Source organism: Malaclemys terrapin, chromosome 6, assembly GCF_027887155.1.
Source record: "Malaclemys terrapin pileata isolate rMalTer1 chromosome 6, rMalTer1.hap1, whole genome shotgun sequence".
Classification (NCBI taxonomy): domain Eukaryota; kingdom Metazoa; phylum Chordata; order Testudines; family Emydidae; genus Malaclemys; species Malaclemys terrapin.
Window position 1 is genome coordinate 25449231 of NC_071510.1, and position 18451 is coordinate 25467681.

Consider the following 18451-nt stretch of genomic DNA (forward strand, 5'->3'; position numbering starts at 1 on the left):
TCCCCTGCAGTGCAGGAAACTGGTTTTACCATCATTGTGCTTGTGCATGACAATCAGAAAGTCAAAATGACTGATCTAGTTTCACTCTGTATGTTGCGTTGAAATTATATAAATCAAACACAATGCATGACTGGTGAAGACTAAATTTGATTTTAAACTTTTTTTTTTTAATAAAAAACATAAGGTATTTCTAGTAATTCAGGTGAGAGGTTTTCATTTTTCAATGCAACTGAGTATCTTGACAGTCTTTGACAAACCCTACCCTAGAGGTTTCACAATTCAGCTGCAGACAGACATTTTAGTCCTGTTTTAAGTGTAAATCTAAAGGTAACCTTAAAGTTGCTGAGTGCCTCCATAATATCCAAGTCTACCTTCTGATGGTGACGGATATGATGCTGTTTTATTATTTGTAGTGTGCAAAAGCATGCCAAACACCAGTACTCTTAGAGGGTGGCTTATCTCCAAGAGTTCTAGGGCAAAGGAAAGTAAAGAGACTTTACTGTCAAACAAACTAACTTCCTCCATTGGGCATGATGATTAGGGATCCAGAGTTACCTTGCCTCTGAATATGTAATGTATAATAAATGACCTACATGTAAGGAGCTAGCCAAAACTTACTGTTTGTACACAACTCTATGACGTAGTGACTACTATACAAATTTGGGAAAACAAATTAATTTAATGTAGACAAATTTAAAGCAAAGATGTGCCTATTTATTTTTCTTTATATTGTATTTCAAATATCTACTACTAATTCAAACAGCCTGGTTAATTTATGCAGTGAATTAAAGAAATCGCTAGTAAGCCAGGAAAGGGAAGAGAACCAAAAAACAGAAAAATTATTTATAATTCACATTAAGCTATTATAGTCAGTGATTACATTCCTATTACATCTGGAATATGCCCCATGTTCAGCTCTTTGTAGCTAATGCAGTGCTGCGTAAGAAACTTTTCGGGGATCAGTCAGAGGCTGCTAGAACAAAACAATTTTTTGGGTGTGTAAAATCTTCCTGAAATATCTGATCACTTTTACATAGAGATGAAAAAGTTTTTAGCAGACATTAATGTTACTGCTTCTGTCAGTGCATCCAAGAATATCTAGGACCCTTGGTCACACAGTTTGTTATACATGCTAATAAATAAAGGATCTCTAGACGCCACATTTCACAGCCAAAACCACAGAGAACACGTAGAGGTAAGTGTTGATTAAATCTTTGCTACACAGTTTGAAGATATTTTTATGCTGCCCAAAGTGCCTGGTTTTATAATCTAAGGAAGTATATTTAAATCTCTGTTATGCTAATAGTGAGCTCTGGAGCTATAGCACTTAATTTAAGACACTTACTTTGAATAGTAATGAAGGTAAGGCTTCTGGAAATCTATGCAGGAGGTTCCGAGACAACCAAAGAAAAACAAATATAAGCAATTGATTTTTGTTATTATTATTTAAGATTACATGCCTCCAGTCTTGCAAGTGGCGGCATTTCTCTCTGCAGAACTAATCAGCTTTAGTCCCAGCTTCAGTAAAGCACTTAAGCTTCTGCTCTCATTCCTTCACAAAGCGTCTTGCTCCCTACTCTCCTACAGCCTATCTTTACCCACCTATCCACAAACAAAAGACACAATCTAACAGCAAAAATAAGTTTCAGTGCATCAAAACCAGGAAGCCTGTCAAATAGTCAGTCAGGCCACTGGATAATCGAGGTGCTAAAGAAGCACTTGAAGAAGACAAGGCAGTTGCAGAGAAGTTAAATGATTTTTTTGCATTGGTCTTCACTGAAGAGGATGTGAGAAAGGTTCTCACACCTGTCCCAGACTGAGGTATGATAAATTAAACAGTAATAAGTTACCAGGTCCAGCTAGTAGTCACCCAAGAGTTCTGTAGGAATTCAGACATGGAATTTCAGAACTACTAATTGTGCTATTTATCCTATTGCTTAAATCAGCCTCTGTGCCAGATAACTGGAGGATAGCTAATGTGACAGTGATTTTTAAAAAAGGTTTAGCAGCGATCCCAGCAATTACAAGCCAGTAAGCCTAACTTCAGTACCAGGAAAATTGATTGAAACTATAGTAAAGAACAGAATTATCAGAAATGTAAGAGAACATAATATTTTGGGGATGAGCCAGCGTGGGTTTCGTAAACGGAAATCATGCCTCAACAATCTATTAGAATTCTTTGAATGAATCAACAAGCATGTGAATGAAGTTGATCCAGTTGATATAACGTACTTGGATTTTCAGAAAGTCTTGGACAAGATCCCACACCAAAGGGCCTTATGCAAAGTAAGCAGTCATAGGATAAGAGAGAAGGTCCTATCATGGATCAGTAACTGGTTAAAAGATAGAAAACAATGGGTAGGAAGAAATAATCAGTTTTCACAATGAAAAGAAGTAAATAGTAGTCCCCCCCCACCCCAAGAATCTGTACTGAGACCTGTGCTGTTCAGTATATTTATAAATGATCTGGAAAATGGGGTAATCAGTGAGGTGGCAAAGTTAGCAGATGATACAAAGTTACACAAAGTAATTAAATCCAAAGCAGACTGCAAAGAGTTACAAAGGGAAGTCACTAAATTGGGTGACTGGGCAACAAAATGACAGATGAAATTCAGTGTTGATAAGTGCAAAGTAAAGCATATTAGAAAAATCCCAACTATACATACAAAAATGAAGGGTTCTAAATTAGCTGGTATCACTCAAGAAAAAGACCTTGGAACCATCATGGATAGTTCTCTGAAAACACCATTTCAGTGTACAGCAGCAATAATTAAAAAACAACAATTAAAAAAACCCACCACCTAACAGAATGTTAGGAACCATTAGAAAAGAGATAGATAATAAGAGAGAAAATATCACTATATCAAGCCTACAACTTGAATACCGCATGCAGTTCTGGTTGCACCATTTAAAAAAAGATATATTAGAATTGGAAAAGGTACAGAGAAGGGTAATAAAAATTATTAGTGATCTGGAACAGCTTCCATATCAGGAGAAACTAAAAAGACGGACTATTCCGCTTAGAAAAGAGATGACTATGATAGGAGTCTATAAAAGCAGGAATGGTATGGAGAAAGTGAATAAGGAAATGTTATTTACCCTTTGCATAACACAAGACCCAGAGGGCAGCCAATGAAATTAACAGGCAGCAGATTTAAAACAAACAAAAGGAAGTCTTCTTCACCCGACACACAGTCAACCTGAGGAACTTGTTGCCAGGGAGTATTGCAAAGGCCAAAAGTATAATTGGGTTAAAAAAAGAATTAAAAACGTTCACAGAGAATAGGTCGATCAATGGCTATTAGCCAAGATGGTCAGGGACGTAACCCCGTGCTCTGATTGTCCCTAAATGTCTGATTGCCAGAAGATGGGACTGGATGCCTACAAGCCCTATGCTAAAATTACAACTTCCTCAACCATTTCCCACAGTGTGCAGCTGCCTTCTTCCTTCACCTTACAAGACCCTAAATCTTAATGACCCTCATGCCCCAGGCAACCCTCATAGGCTTTAAAAGTCTGTTGTGTACTTCCCTGAAATTATCATCAGATTACACAAGATCTGGTGCTTTCTCCATGAGATATACCACAGACTTCCTTCAGAATCAGTGCTCCCAAGCTCAGAAAGTCATGGTACTAGGATTCCAGAGGAGAAGCCATTGGAACCTACACTTCCTAAGAGGAACTCACAAATTACAGAGATATATTGTGGATCCTTTGGGGAAGAAGTACATAGATGGAGGCTTGTGGAGTTGGGAAGATTTCTAGGAAGGAACTGGAGGCCTGTGTTTAGGTAGAAGAGAGCCAGACGCCTGGTTGAAGTGATGGAGTCTTCTTGGGCCAATGCATCCAGATTTTTTTTAAAGTTTCTATTTGGCTCAGGGAAAAAGCTCAGATGTGAAAAGATTTATCTGTCCCTGTCTCAGTTTAAGGGGACAGAGATGCGGTCTTTTATTACTCCTTCATGGTAGTATTGCACTGATGGACTCCCTTAGGATTCATATTCAGCTCTCTTTGGGCAGAAAGAGTGGTACAGAGTCCTGGAAAGAGAGGCTGTACATTAAGTGAAGTAGAAATTAAGTAGAAAGGGGGGAAGGGATAGCTCGGTGGTTTGAGCATTGGCCTGCTAAACCCAGGGTTGTGAGTTCAATCCTTGACAAGGCCACTTAGGAATCTGGGGCAAAATCAGTATTGGTCCTGCTAGTGAAGGCAGTGGGCTGGACTCAATGACCTTTCAAGGTCCCTTCCAATTCTAGGAGATAGGATATCTCCATTAATTTAAATTATTTAAATTTAAAGAAAGGTGCTGATTAGGGTTGCCACCTTCAAGGTACAAGAAAAACCCAAGACAGGGATGATTCTGAGCCCAGAAAACTGGAGAGCTGGCAGTGTGTACCAAGCACCCTTAGAGATTTCCTGGGACAGCTACATCAGAAAAGGGATGATCTTGGGAAAATGTGGACAGGGGACTACCCTACTGTTGGAGAAATCCTCTCTTAAAGGATTCCAAACAGATGTGTATTTTTTGTAAAAGAACAAGATAGATCATCGTGATTCCCATAAATTAGAAACTTTCAAAAATATCCCAGGTACTAAAATACCAATGTTTTGTTCTGTTTTTAAAAATGCATTTCACATACACTGCATTTATCTTAAATCCTCAGATGCAGTGCAAAATGTAATGTTAAACAAACATTGTAAATAAGCAAAGCAGGGTGCCTTGACACAGCACACACAAGTCTTAATGCCTAAACCTGCAGGCATCTCTGCAGTGCTCCCCATTTTGTCACTCATTTTAGTCCCCACATTCCCTAAGTTCCTTACAAATGTATGCCTAGCAAAGAAACAGGAAAGTAGAATCTGACAGAATAAAAGCTTTTCACCAACTTTTAGGGGTTTAATGAAATCAAAATGATTTCAGGTTTCCCTTCCCATACTGTAGAACACATTTTCCCACTTAAAAAAAATTGGAAATTTCAGCTCATTCTGAGTACTCAGAGTAAACCATTTTTAAAAGACAATAGTTTATCTTTTGACATGATTACAGGATGATGGGGGCAGCTACAATAAGCTCTCACTTTCAATATATAACAACAACACTGAAAGAAAAGATATTGGAAAATGTGTCATAACTGTTTATTCTGTTTTATTCAATACACTTTTTTAAGAAACAGTGACAGGCAATATTTGTGACGTCTTCAAGTGTATCCTCATTCCATTTATACAGCTTCCCCCCTTTTTTTTTACTTAAACAAAATTATAATTGTCTTAAGCTTTGCAGCCACTTGTTTCCCAAAAGTAAATTCATAGAGGGTATTATAATGACACATATAAAAAGGTTTTAATTTCCTAAAGCTATTAAAAAGCTCTCGTTAGAAAAAAAAAAGTGTGTTTGAAGATCAAATGAAAGACAATATCTGAATAACACTAATCCCAAGGAGAATTCATGGCACCTGCCAGGCACTGTAAATGTTGTCTTCTACAAAGTCGACTGCAAACATCATAAGGACTTTTGTAAATATGTCTACCGGCCTCTTTGTTTAAGTAGAAATATTGAACTTCGCCTGATTATGATTATAAACTAAAGAAGATTATTTTAGATTTTTAAAAAAATATTTGACTAATAACCTCTCTCTTCTGTCCTGGGATCAAGTTTCAAATTGCACATAGATTTTAAGTATTTGAAAATCCTTTCTTTAACAGTACAAAGGGTTACAAAAATGCCTACATGGAACTTATTTGTAGGTAAACACATAATAAAGCTAAACTGGAAAATAAGGAATCACTTGAAGCCTGATTCACATTATCTGAGTAAACTGAGGAGGCTCTGTGCTGTAGCTGAGAAGTGTGGCATTGCTTATTATAAGAAGGAGAATCATGATTTCATATTGGAAAAGGTAGAATATTTGTTTCTTTGGGAGAGACATAATGGCACATCCTGTATGTCTGTAATTCTCTAGTGATAAAAATAACTGGATTTTAAAATGCAGTAATGGGTAATAATTTTCAAACTATATCAAATTTATTTGACCTGATCAATTCAAATTTCACTGCTTTAATTAAATATAATCTTTACAAGCTGATACTTTAAAAGAATTGAAAACTAAATTAAACAAACAAAACAAAAAACAGGAAAAATACCTGGACACATAACACTTGAAAGTTTTGTGATGTACTATATTAAAATACATTTATGATACTTCAAAGGGATACTGTTGTATTAAAATATCTGAAACAATTTTTGTTACCTATATTACAATTAATACAGTAACTCATTTTATAATACAGTATCATTTTAATAATGAAAGAAGTTTAAAATCGAATTTACTTTTAACCTCCATAGCTTACTTTTGTACTTACTTCAGTTTGGACAACAGTAATAAGCTATTCAGTTTCACTTGGGCTTATAATCAGTTTCTAATGAATTTCCCTTTCTGCTTGTTGTGAACAAGAAGCGTGCTATGGTATAGACTTGCAAACACAGCATGGAAAAGTTTTAAGCCAGAGAAAACATTTTCCATGTAATTTCTCCCCCACCTCCCTTATTTCATGTGAACATTCAAACATTCTTTTCATTTATATATGTTCACATGGGCATTAATAACAACATATGAAAAGCAGGGCTTAGTGCACCATTGTGTTACTTGGGTTTGTGCCGATGTAACTCCATTGATTTTAGTACAGTTTGAACAATGTAAACTGGAGTAACAATAGTGAATTCGGCCCAAGAGTGATTAGCTGCATCATCATCTACTTATTTATCTATTGATTGATTGTGTAAGTAATAGTGTGGTATAACAAGATGACAAATTTCTAATAAGAAGTTGTAAAACAGCAGCAGCGTATTTTTTCTCAGGGGCTATTATCAAACTCTGACCTTAACTGCTGATCAAGAGAGAAAACAAGAACTATTTTATCATAGTTCTTACCTACATTTAACATCACAGAAAATAAATTTACGTTATGTTTTCCTCATATAGCAAACGTTTTACTTTCTCTCAGTATATTTAGTAATTTACAATCAAAACTGGCTACCATTTTGATTGCAATTTTCACATTATTACAAATTACTCTTGTCACATTCCTAAAGCTCAAAAATGTGCTACACATTCTTGTTTATAATAATAAATGTATAATTAAATAATCAAGTAAGTAATTAGTAAATATAAAAGCACTGCAAAAACACAGTAAATTAAAAAGCTATGAGATAGAACTCTTGGCTTGATTCCATGACTTCCAGTACAGTTTGTTTAAAATGAAGGCCTGCGGAGGTGGAGAGGGGAGAGAAAACAACAACAACAACAACAACAAAAAACAAGCCCCAAGAATGTATTAAAGCACTGATTTTTCTCCAAGGACAATATGATCATTAAAATTATTAGATGAAAGCAGCCCTTTGAATAAAAAGTATAAGACATTTATTCAATTTGTATATTACATGACACACAAATTCTTATTACTGTTTTCAATAACGAATTTAGCAGCATCTGATGTACTTTCTAGGAGCTGCCCTCAAACTGGACTCACCCTCAGTGATGCCGTGTACCTTCCTGAAGTAATGAAGGCCTCCTGGAGCGTTCATTCTCCAGGGAGAGCAGTTGACGGGGATTTTTCCTAAGCAAGAAAAGCTTTATTCTTTATTGGATGATATTTAGGATCCCTTTCAATCATGCTACAGAGGATATATGTTGAATCATCATACCTTCTGCCCTAACAACATCCCACCTCCTGGTCAGCACTGCCTACTTTCGGAGAAGTGCTACCTGGCTGTAGGACTGATATTAGGGGAAGGTTACAGATAGCTTGTGCTGCTACAACCTCTTGCCAGGCTAACTGATGTCACCAGGACTCTGACATCATCATCTATGTCAGCAGAAGCCAGAACAGACAATAAGTGAGTTTGGCCCATGATTTATGTTCTGAAACCCGTATCACAAGCTACAGTCATAGGAACTGTATAATAAAGCTCTTGATAGCTTTTGGCTGAACTATTGGGTAGGATGCCTGAACTCTTCAATTCATCTAACTTTACAAACAATCTGACTCATGCTATGAAACTAAAAACTCTTACCTTGTTCCACATTGTTTTTTGTACTGTTCCATTTGAAGATTACATGCAGGGAATATATGTATATAAATATATTTCATAATATAAAATTTGATTATATTGTTGCTTCACTTTGATTTATTTATTTATTTGCTTCAGCATTTGCTATAATAAAGTTTCATGCTGGCTGGCCTGAAGTTGTCTGTATATGTAATTGTAATGGGGCACGATTCACGACTGCGGCACCTCCTGCTGGCTGTCCTGGGAATTAGCTCTCGGCCCTTCCAGTCCACCTTCAGCCAGTGGTGTCACGCCCATCACTGCTGTCTCCACTCTTTGGACCCACTGGACCACAACGTCCTCTGGCTGTGCCCCCATTCCAGTATCTCACCTGTTCTGGGGGACCGACAGCCCTTAGTCCTGCCACTTCCCTCAGTGGCCAACTGCAGTCCAAGGTCCAGCCCCTAGCCTCAGGGACAAACTGCAGTCTGGATACCGACCACTCTCCTCATTGGCAAGTGGGGTGCAAAGGGAGTGGGGGGACCCAGGCCCACCTGCTACTCTGGGTCTTGACTCACGGACCCTATAGCCAGCAGCCAACTACTGCCCTCCTCCCTCCTGCTGCCTATTTTCCCTGGGCTACTTCCCCCATAGCTGTAGCACCCTCTCAGGCAGTAGTCAGCCAGCAGCTCACTCTTGCACTCTGCTGCCCGTGCCCAGAACTGCTCTATTTATGGTGCTTCTTCAGGCAGCCACACCTCCTCCCTTGTCTTCCAGGGAGAGACTCTCCTCTGCTCTGCTGAGCAGACCTTTATATATGGCTCTCGCCGTCCCTGATTGGCTGCTCCAGCAAGCCTTCCCCCTATTGGTGGGTTCAATAAACCCTTTCCTGATTAGTGGGTTCTGCGCAGCTTCCCGGGTGCTGCTTTTAACAACAACAGTGGTTAGGAAAACCTTTCCAATGGTGTATATCATATTGCCTGTAGGAGTTTGGACAGAGATTGTGTTTCATAGCATCTGAGGCACCTTTTCCTTAACAGTCTCGTATTTCATAAAGCAAATATACAAAGTGAGGACTCAACATCTGCGGTTTGACAGAGCAGCATGGTATTAGTCTAAGGCCTGCTGCCTTTCAGTTCTCTTGTTCTGCCCCTCCATAAGAAAGGGTGGGGCGGGGGAAGCAGCTCAAGGTCCTGGTCTCAGATTTGAATATTCTGTTGGTGTCTTGTTTAAAAAAATATCTTTATTAAAGTTGGAAGCTCTCACTGTGGTTTAATTTTGTTAAGATTTCTTTGGTTTTAAGTGCAATGATGGATTAGCATGATGAAGTACACTGTCAATATAAAAGACTGTATATCTGTTAACATATTGTTTGGGTGTTTAACTCAGTGAAATAGCTTACTGAGAGAAATTGCTTAACCTAATATCATTTTGATTGGTTTAAAAAACTAATCAATCTACATATTTTGTGAACTAAAATTCTTACTTATAAACACTCCAAATGAGAAACTAGCAGAAGCCTCTGCCAAAATGTAGTTACAGGTAGCATGCACACTAATGTTCACTGTGAATAGTAAGCAGTGGAACTCAGGGTATCTGCTAATTTGGTGAAGGTAGCACAGAAATAGTGATAGCTTTCTTGCTCCAGGTATCCTTTTTTAAGGAGAATTTGAGCTTCTGAGGGGCTCAGGCCCAAGGTAAATCCTCCTGTTCATAATGAACACATGTTGCAGTTCTGAAGGCCCCTTGCATTTTACAGGGTCTGTCCTTCAGACCCCAATGAACCTCACCTGGCAATGGTGGAAGCAAAACAGGTGAGATACCCTACACCTGCACCGCTGCATTATCAGGGAAAAGATCAAGATGGTGATTATTTATTTATGTGACTGTATGCAATGGGGTTCTGGCTGTCAGAAACAAATGATATATATGCCTGTCTATTGTTTATTGATGACTATTGCTGTTAGTTTTGTTGTTTCCTTGGTAATCCTTGCCCAATACTTAGAACATAGGCATTATTTCTATAAATGAATGAAATGTACAACAATTCTAGCCAGTAGTTGGAATAAGTGATATGTATTTCTGTTGTATCTTGGTGTCTAGATCAATGGAATAGGTCATTAGGCATAACACCTCCACATTTCCATTTTTCCCTCCTGCATTGACATAAATGATTCACCAGTGTTATTTCCACCAGCATGAAGTGGAGTGCATCAACACAGCATCTTTCTGAAGATATGGTCATTTCAGAAGCTAACTGATCCCTTTTTGACATAAAAATGGTTGGACACCTAGTTCAGATTTTGGTCTTATGAATGACATAATTTTCAGAGTAATGACTTTAATGCTTTTTCCTTTAGAACTTTAACCATCCTTCATTGTGGATCCTATCTTGTGATGCCTTTGGGATATGAATGTCTAGGAATAAGGCTGACCCTCGTTGTTTAATTGCCTTGGAACAAACAAACAAAAATACCTCAGCAGGTGTAGGACAGTCAAGGGTCCTTAGGAAAAAATACATTTAAGAGCCATGTTCTGAACTATTATAAATTAGCATAGCTCCAAAATCAGTGAAGCTTTGCCAAGTGGCTCTTGGAGTGCACTGTAAATGTAACAAACTCTAGTGTATACTCACAGAACACATCAAAGAGTGGCAATTGGACATCATTAACAAAAGTCTTATAACAAGGATTTAGAGGCAGATTGTCAGCTGGTGTAAATTGGCATCGCTTCACTGACTGCAATCGTGCTCTGACAATTAACATGTGCTAAGGATCTGGTCCACAGTTGTTTTAGTGGTAGTACCAGGCTCCAGGGGTCCTCCTGTATTAGGGAAAGGGCAGAATGAAAGGATCTCCACTCCTGATCCTCTTCTAAGTGCCATGCACAGGGGACCCTCCTCCAAGAGAGTTTCTCTACATCTAGCCTCCACACCATATGCAGTAAAACTGCACTTATTCTGCTATTTAGGGAACTTCTGCTCCCATGGAAATAGGAACTGGATTTTGGTCTAACATCCAAATACTGAACCCATCAAATCAATGGATCTATGGCAAAATCACTTTTACTTCATCATTTACATTTGAAGAGCTATTGTGATTTTAGGTTAATAATTCAGACTCATTGCATGGTGGAATTAGAAGACTAGAATAATGACAGCATCAGGTGCTGGGTTTTTATGTCATATCTCTGGAAAATCAATATTATTTCTGTTGTATTGCATTTGATTTCATTCCTTACCAAATGCCATGCCAAAGCCCTGACACAACAAAGATTTATGCCTCTATCCATTCACTTGTTCTCTGGCAGTTCTCAGATACTGGCACATATTTCCTTGGGTATGTTCAATCCATAATGGCATTTGAACAGTGGCAGTAAATGACATGCATTAGGGATGAAGAAAAATAAATATGCAAAAAGCACAACAATATGCTTACATGGAAGCAGTATTTCAGTTTTAAACCTCATGAAGTCTAATGTGTGTGATATAAATCCTATATTACCATTTTCATTTACTGTATTAACAAGTCAGTTTTAGAAGTACTGTAGAGCAAATAGAGTTATTACACTCTGAAGTTGAAATTAAAAGGAGAAAAGCATGGAGATTAACATGTAGAATCTACATGTAGATTACACAGAAGAATATATAATTTGTGAGCACTTTTTTGGCTATAAAGCATACATATATATACGTAAACATACACACATAATTGAAAAGGCAGCAATTACCACTGATGAGTGCATTACCCACGCCACTTTTTCATAATTCTCTGCCACTTTTTAGCTCATGTATCCTTTGGGTACTTTCTAGTGGGAAATTATTTTAAGGAACAATAAAAGTGAAGACTACCTCTTTTTTAAGGCTTTTTAGGAGCTCTTGAGAAACTCTTATTTATTCTGGTAAGTGTTTCACATTTACTTTTACTCACTGAAAGTTTATTAATACCGGTGTCAGAGGTACTAATTTCAGCACTTCTTATTCAAAGCTCTCACTGAAGTCAATGGGAGTTTTGCTTGAATAAGGAGGGCAGAAGCAGGTGCACAACTTAGCGCACATGCTACTGTGGACTCAGTGGAATGGCTTGATTTTTCAAATTCATGGACAAGATACACTGAATTATTAAAATCTTAAAATCACAGTATCTAACCATTATAAAAATATACTCAAATGTAAAGGTCTGTTTAACTTACTCTTCTCCAAGGCACATCCTGTTGTTGTCTCTCAGGATAGAGATCTAAAACACAAATTGAAAAAAAAAAAAGCATTTTATATCACCACTGTTTAAATTAATTACTGTGTGTGAGATATTTTCTCTTTTTATTCAGAATCTTGTATGTGAAATAGCACTTGTTTTCTGCAACAGTCCTTTGAAAGAATGCTTGTTTGTAAGAATTTCAAAGGCTTTATATAGAATTAGGTCAATTAATGACAGCATCAGCAACGAAAATACACAAACACCAAAAGGAAAAAAAAAGTGCAACTTCCATTAATGTTACTAGTAGTAGCACATACAAATGAAAGATAAAATAGGCCTATTAGTTCACAATTTGGAGATGGTTGACATTCAAATGATTATTTTTCTTCTCATACCTATTCAAGAAGACCTAAGAGGTCTTACTGTAGATGCAATTCACAAACACATTTTATTGTAAGAATTTTGTGCTATAGCAGAGAAAAATTTTCCATACCACAATTTTCATAAACTAAGTAAATGTTCAATGCTGTTCATAGATTTGGAGTTTTAGATTAAGTCCTAGGGGAGAAGGATTAATGGTCAGAATGCAAGTGAAAGAGTCCAAAATTCATGACAAATTGTGTTGCCATGTGTTATATTAATAATTATATGTATTCAATTTATGACATGACTGAATATGCAAAATATCACAGTGTAGTACTCTTGGAGTACATATAAGAAACAATTCATATAAATCCTAGTTTCTCTGATACAGGAAATAACATCATAACTGTCATAAACAAAGTGGATGAAAACAAGAGATTAAAATAGACTAAATCTTTTCAACCTGTGTTCATGATACAGGTAGCTGTGAATTCAATCGTTTTGGAAAAGACACCAGGAAGCCTGCAGCTGTGCTTTCATGAAAGCTTTGCTTTTTTTAAATGTTGAAAAGCTGCAATTAGCCCTGCTCTTAAAACAAGTTATATACTTTGTCCAGCTATACTGAAAGAAGGACAGGAGACACTCGATACGGATTTAATCAGGCAGCAACTTTATTATTAGATGTCTGGCACTACCCGACAGATAAAAGTATACAGTGCCGGTAAACCCCGTTTATTTTTTAATTACCTGGGGGGAGGGGCTTCCACTAGCTCCTCCTCTTTCTCCATCCGGGTCCCTCCAGCAAATCCATTGTTGGGACCTTACCATCCACCCCACTCGTAGGAGGGTTAAGGTGGGCTATAAGAAAGGGGGGTTTTCTCCCTGCCTTTCCAACCATAGGAGTCTCAAACCCTATGCTATTCCGTTCCTTTAACCAGCACTTCCTTTTTAAGTAATTTACCAGGCCATTTATCTGGTCACTGGATGCCTTCCCTATGGAGGACCTGCACTGGACATCTGCCACAAGGAGGCACCAGCAATTAGCTTGGCTGTCTCCCCACCTCCCCCACTGCTGCCTTGCCTGCTGTGTGGAGAAAGGGGTTTCCAACGCCAGAGCTTGCAACTTTAAAGCCTTTTGCCCATACATTCCAAGAGGGTGAGTCAGTGCTGGAAAGCTGACCAACACCACCTCTTTTGCAGCAGTTTCTGACCTTGTTCCCTCCACTCCCCCACCATAAAGCACTACTGTCTTCCTCTGGCAAGCCTGGACAACGGCCCCCCTGCTTTTAGTGCAGAGCCGTCCTCCTCCTACATAAACACACTTCCTTAGGAATTTTACAGAGTTTTGGATTTTTTTAAAAAAGCTTTCGCAGTTCACCTTTAAGTACAGTGACTTGATTTTGTCACTTGTCATATTTGTCAAAATGTCTCAAGCTGGGTTTGCTGATCAATATCTATCAGCATGGAGATATTCCGTGAAGACATGGAAAGAAGTACAGCATGTTCTGAATTAATTCTGGAACTACATTTATAGGGGGAGAGGTATTTAAAATGAAAGATAATTCTAGCAACTTCTTCAAATTCCATTTTTAACCCTGAATTCTGAATAGAATGTTTTCCCTGATTTTGTTAGGGTTTAAAATGCATTTTAAAAATATCTCCCACCAGCTACAGATTTCTGTGTTGAGTTTTAGTTTACTGACCACCTTGTTCTATTTATGAGCTAGGCACGTAGTTGCTTTTACAAATCCCACTATGTGCCTATCTTCATTCTTAAATACCAAAATACCTTTGAAAAGCTCCATTCCACAGTTCAGATTTGAAGAAGTGGTGGAATGGCTAGACAAATGTTTTTGAAATCAGTAGTTATGATGGGATTTTTATAATAGACACAGTGTATGAGGCATCTTCATCAAAATGTTCTTCCCATGGCACTGGGGCTGGTGGAAGACTTCATAGATTCCAAGGCCAAAAGGACCATTGTGATCACCTCGTCTGGACTTCTGTATAACACAGGCCATAAAACTTCCCCAAAATAATTCCTAGAGCAGATCTTTTAGAAAAAAACACCCAATCTAGATTTTAAAATGGTCAGCGATGGAGAATCCACCATAATCCTTGGTAAATTGTTCCAATGGCTAATTACTCTCATCGTTAAAAATTAATGACTTGTTTCCATTTTGAATGTGTCTAGCTTCAAATTCCAGCTACTTGATTTTGTTATACCTTTTTTCTGCCAGACTGAAGAGGCCCTAATTAAATATTTGTTCCCCATATAGATACTTCTAGACTGTAATCAAGTCACTCCTTAACATATTCTTTGTTAAACTAAATAAATTGAGCTCCTTGAGTCTATCACTATAAGGCATTTTCTAATCCTTTAGTCATTCTTACAGTTCTTCTCTGAACTCTCTCCAATTTATCAACATCCTTCCTAATTTCTGGCCACCAGAGCTGGGCACAGTATTCTAGCAGTGATCAAACCAGTCCCAAATATAAAGGTAAAATAACATCTCTACTCCAACTCAAGATTCCCTTCTTTATGCATCCCAGGATGGCATTAGCTCTTTCGATCACAGCATCACACCGGAAGCTCATGTTCAGCTGATTCTCCATCACGACCCTCAAATCTTTTTCAGAGTACTGCTTCCCAGGATAGAGTCCCCAACATTCTTTGTTCCTAAATGTACACATTTATGTTTATCCATATTAAAATGTACATTATTCATTTACAACAGTTTACCAAGCGATCCAGATCACTCTGAATCCATGACCTTTCCTCTTCATTATTTACCTAACTCAATTTTTGTGTCATCACATGTGGTCTGGGGTACTGCATCTACAGATGATAGGGGCACAAACATGTTTCCATAGACTTAAGGCCACTGGGCAAAAGTGAGTTGTACTTAGGGTGACCAGATGTCCTGATTTTATAGGGACAGTCCTATAAGATTTTGGGGTCTTTTTCTTATATAGACTCCTATTACCCCTCCCCCCCCCACACACACACCGATTTTTCACACTTGCTGTCTGGTCACCCTATTTGTATTTAGGGAATGTAATTTCTTAATAAAGTTGCAGCTGGGGGTCTTCAAATCAAATCTGAGTATTGTGCACTTATATGCACAAGCTGATAGGCGTTACTCAGCAGTATGTAATTTTTACTGTCTAAATCAAATGTTAGTGAAATGGACTAAAAAACTATCAAAATTAAACCTCTCTTGAAAATATATCAATTACTATCAAAAGGCTTAAAGTATTTAACCTTTAAAGCAAGAATGTTTGCCTGGTATTGATTTATTAGGTATTACAAGCTAAGAAAACATGCTGTGTTTCAGTTTGTTGATTGCCTTCAAGGATCATCTTCTTTACAAAGGCCAGCCAGCTAGGGAATACTTAATTCCTCAGAACAGCTTGTCAATTAAAGGCAAATATACACAGTGAAAAAGCAGGGGGGCTCAGGGTGGGGGGAGTTAACTAGAGAGTTATTTTGAATATCAAAATCTTTCTAAGAGCTGAGAATGAAATGGCACCAGCCGAATAACTAAGACAACACATTACAAACACTTGCATAATGAATATTAATAGAGGAAGCAAGGAAATCTTTTCAGTGTTCTATGTCCATATGCCCATTTAGTCATATTCTAAAAAAAATAAGAAATATTGGATCAAACACTGTCCTGAGATACAAGTCACAATTCCCACTGATGTCAACATGAACTCAAAACTGTAAACTGACTTCACTGGGAATTAAGTTTCCGTATTATATCCAAAAGCAGAAGTTGTTCTTCTAAATATTATCTAGCTTACAGTAGAATTAGAACTCAAATAAGTCACTTCCATGCACAGTGCATTACACTTTCATATATATCTACTCACTGAGCAACTACTAAGTCAAAAGCAACTGACTAGATATGTGGTAATATACACAAAACATATTTTTATAATGACTCGTTAACCATGTATTATTGATTACAATACATTCCCCCCAAAATATTTAATATTCAGTCAAAAAGTTATATAGTCTTCTTATATAAAGGATGTTAGAACAAAATCAGGCAACAGCTGATGGACATGTTACGAAAACCTGAATAAAGCAGAAATTGGTCTTCTCCATTTTCCACCTTTGCTAAAATATTTCCAACCAGTAAAAATAATATATAAGGCATGTGGATAAACAAAGAGCAAGTCACAGAAGATTCTTCTAGTAGTAGCAATCACTCACTACAGAGACTCATTTGGGAATTGTAGGGACAGCTATATAATCATTTTATCATAACATAAATCAATAATCAAAGCTAACATTCACTAAAAGTGCTTTCCCACTGTATTTCTTGTGACTTTAAAGATGGAGGAGAGGAGTTTTAATTTGTGTTTTCTACGCAGGGCCAGCTCCAGGCACCAGGCACCCAAGCACATGCTTGGGGCGGCACCTGGTAAGGGGCGGCGGGGGGAGCGCGGCGCGGCATTCCGTGCAGGGGGGGGCTGGCTCCAGCGGCGCTCGGCGGGGGGGCGGCGCGGGGCTCGTCGCTTGGGGGGGGGCGGCGGGCTCCGGCGGCACGGCACTCAGGGTTCCGGCAGCGCTTGGCGGGGTGTGGGCTCCGGCGGCTCGGCGGGGGGGAGGGTGGCGTGGGGTGCGGTGCGGCGCGGCGCTGGGGTGGGGGTGTGTTCCGGCGGCGCTCGGTGGGGGGGGCGGGCTCCGGCGGCGCGGCACTCGGCGGGGGGGCGGCGCTGGGAGGGGCTGGCACGGCGCTTGGCGGGGGCTCAGAGGGCGGCGCTTTTTTTTGCTGCTTGGGGCAGCAAAAAAGTTAGAGCCAGCCCTGTTCCCACGCCAGCAACTCTTGACAGTAACTAGTTATCCAATTGCACCCCATTCTAATATTTGCCATTATATACAGAGAAGTATATTTGCTTGAGATTTGGTTAAATTTAACAATTTTAACAATGTTTTGATTTTAAAATATCAACTTTCAAGTGCAGACTTCAAAGTTAACAGCTCAGAAATTAATGGGGGTTATTGTTTCAAGCTGTCTTCAGATTTGGACATATATCTCTATGTCAGTTTACGCGTCTTTAATTTTCTGAAGATTATCTTCACAATCATAGAAACCTTTTTTGTTAATAAAAAATTAGATTGTGCAGCACAATTAGGCAGCAAATAAAAGAAGGATAATTGTGCAGATACATAATCATGCCTACACCAGGCTCTTCATATGTTTGCATGTATATGATAATAAAAGTGAGTTCATAGTCACAGCATCCGAACTTGTAAACACAATAATTCTTTAAAAATAAAAAACCCTCCTTTACTGTACTCCTAATAACTCTTGTTAATTTTATGCCTCTGTCAAGAGCGCTGCAAGCCACTGCTGTAACCAATGATATCAGCTATATTAACTTGCAGTGACAGTAGTGTTGGAATTATGCCTGAGCTGACTCCTATTAGCTCATAAAAGAGCATCAGTACCTCCCAGGATGCTAGGGTCAGAATACGTGTAAGTGGTCTGTATTAGTTCTGGCAGCTGATTCCACCTCTGAGTGATAAATGGTAAAGGCACAATATTATCAGCCTGAAATACTGACATTAACACATCACCCCACTGTACCATCAATAGATTACATGGATGGTAAGGTAGTATTTGTCTGTTGTTCCTTTTAAATTTGTCCTAGAGATAAACTTGTCTGTGCAAGTCATGCAATGCACAGAATTAACACAGGCACATCTCTACTGATAACATAGTTATCTCTATGAATTCACTTGAGGGCATTTTTCCCTATGAGTTTCATTTTGTGTTTGTCCTTTACGTGAACCTACTGTAGTCTTCTTGAAAAGAGCACACACAACAAG

At 38.4% G+C, this 18451-nt stretch overlaps 1 protein-coding gene across 25 annotated transcripts in view; it reads right to left on the reverse strand.

Moving 5' to 3' along the window:
• Nucleotides 1-18451, reverse strand: part of PTPRD (protein tyrosine phosphatase receptor type D) — a 1677890-nt gene that overhangs the window by 1099180 nt on the left and 560259 nt on the right. For all 25 annotated transcript variants that reach the window (XM_054031429.1, XM_054031444.1, XM_054031437.1 and 22 more), the window contains exon 5: nucleotides 12236-12279. The gene's annotated coding sequence lies outside the window, so the exon portion shown is untranslated. The remainder of the gene's footprint in view (nucleotides 1-12235; nucleotides 12280-18451) is intronic.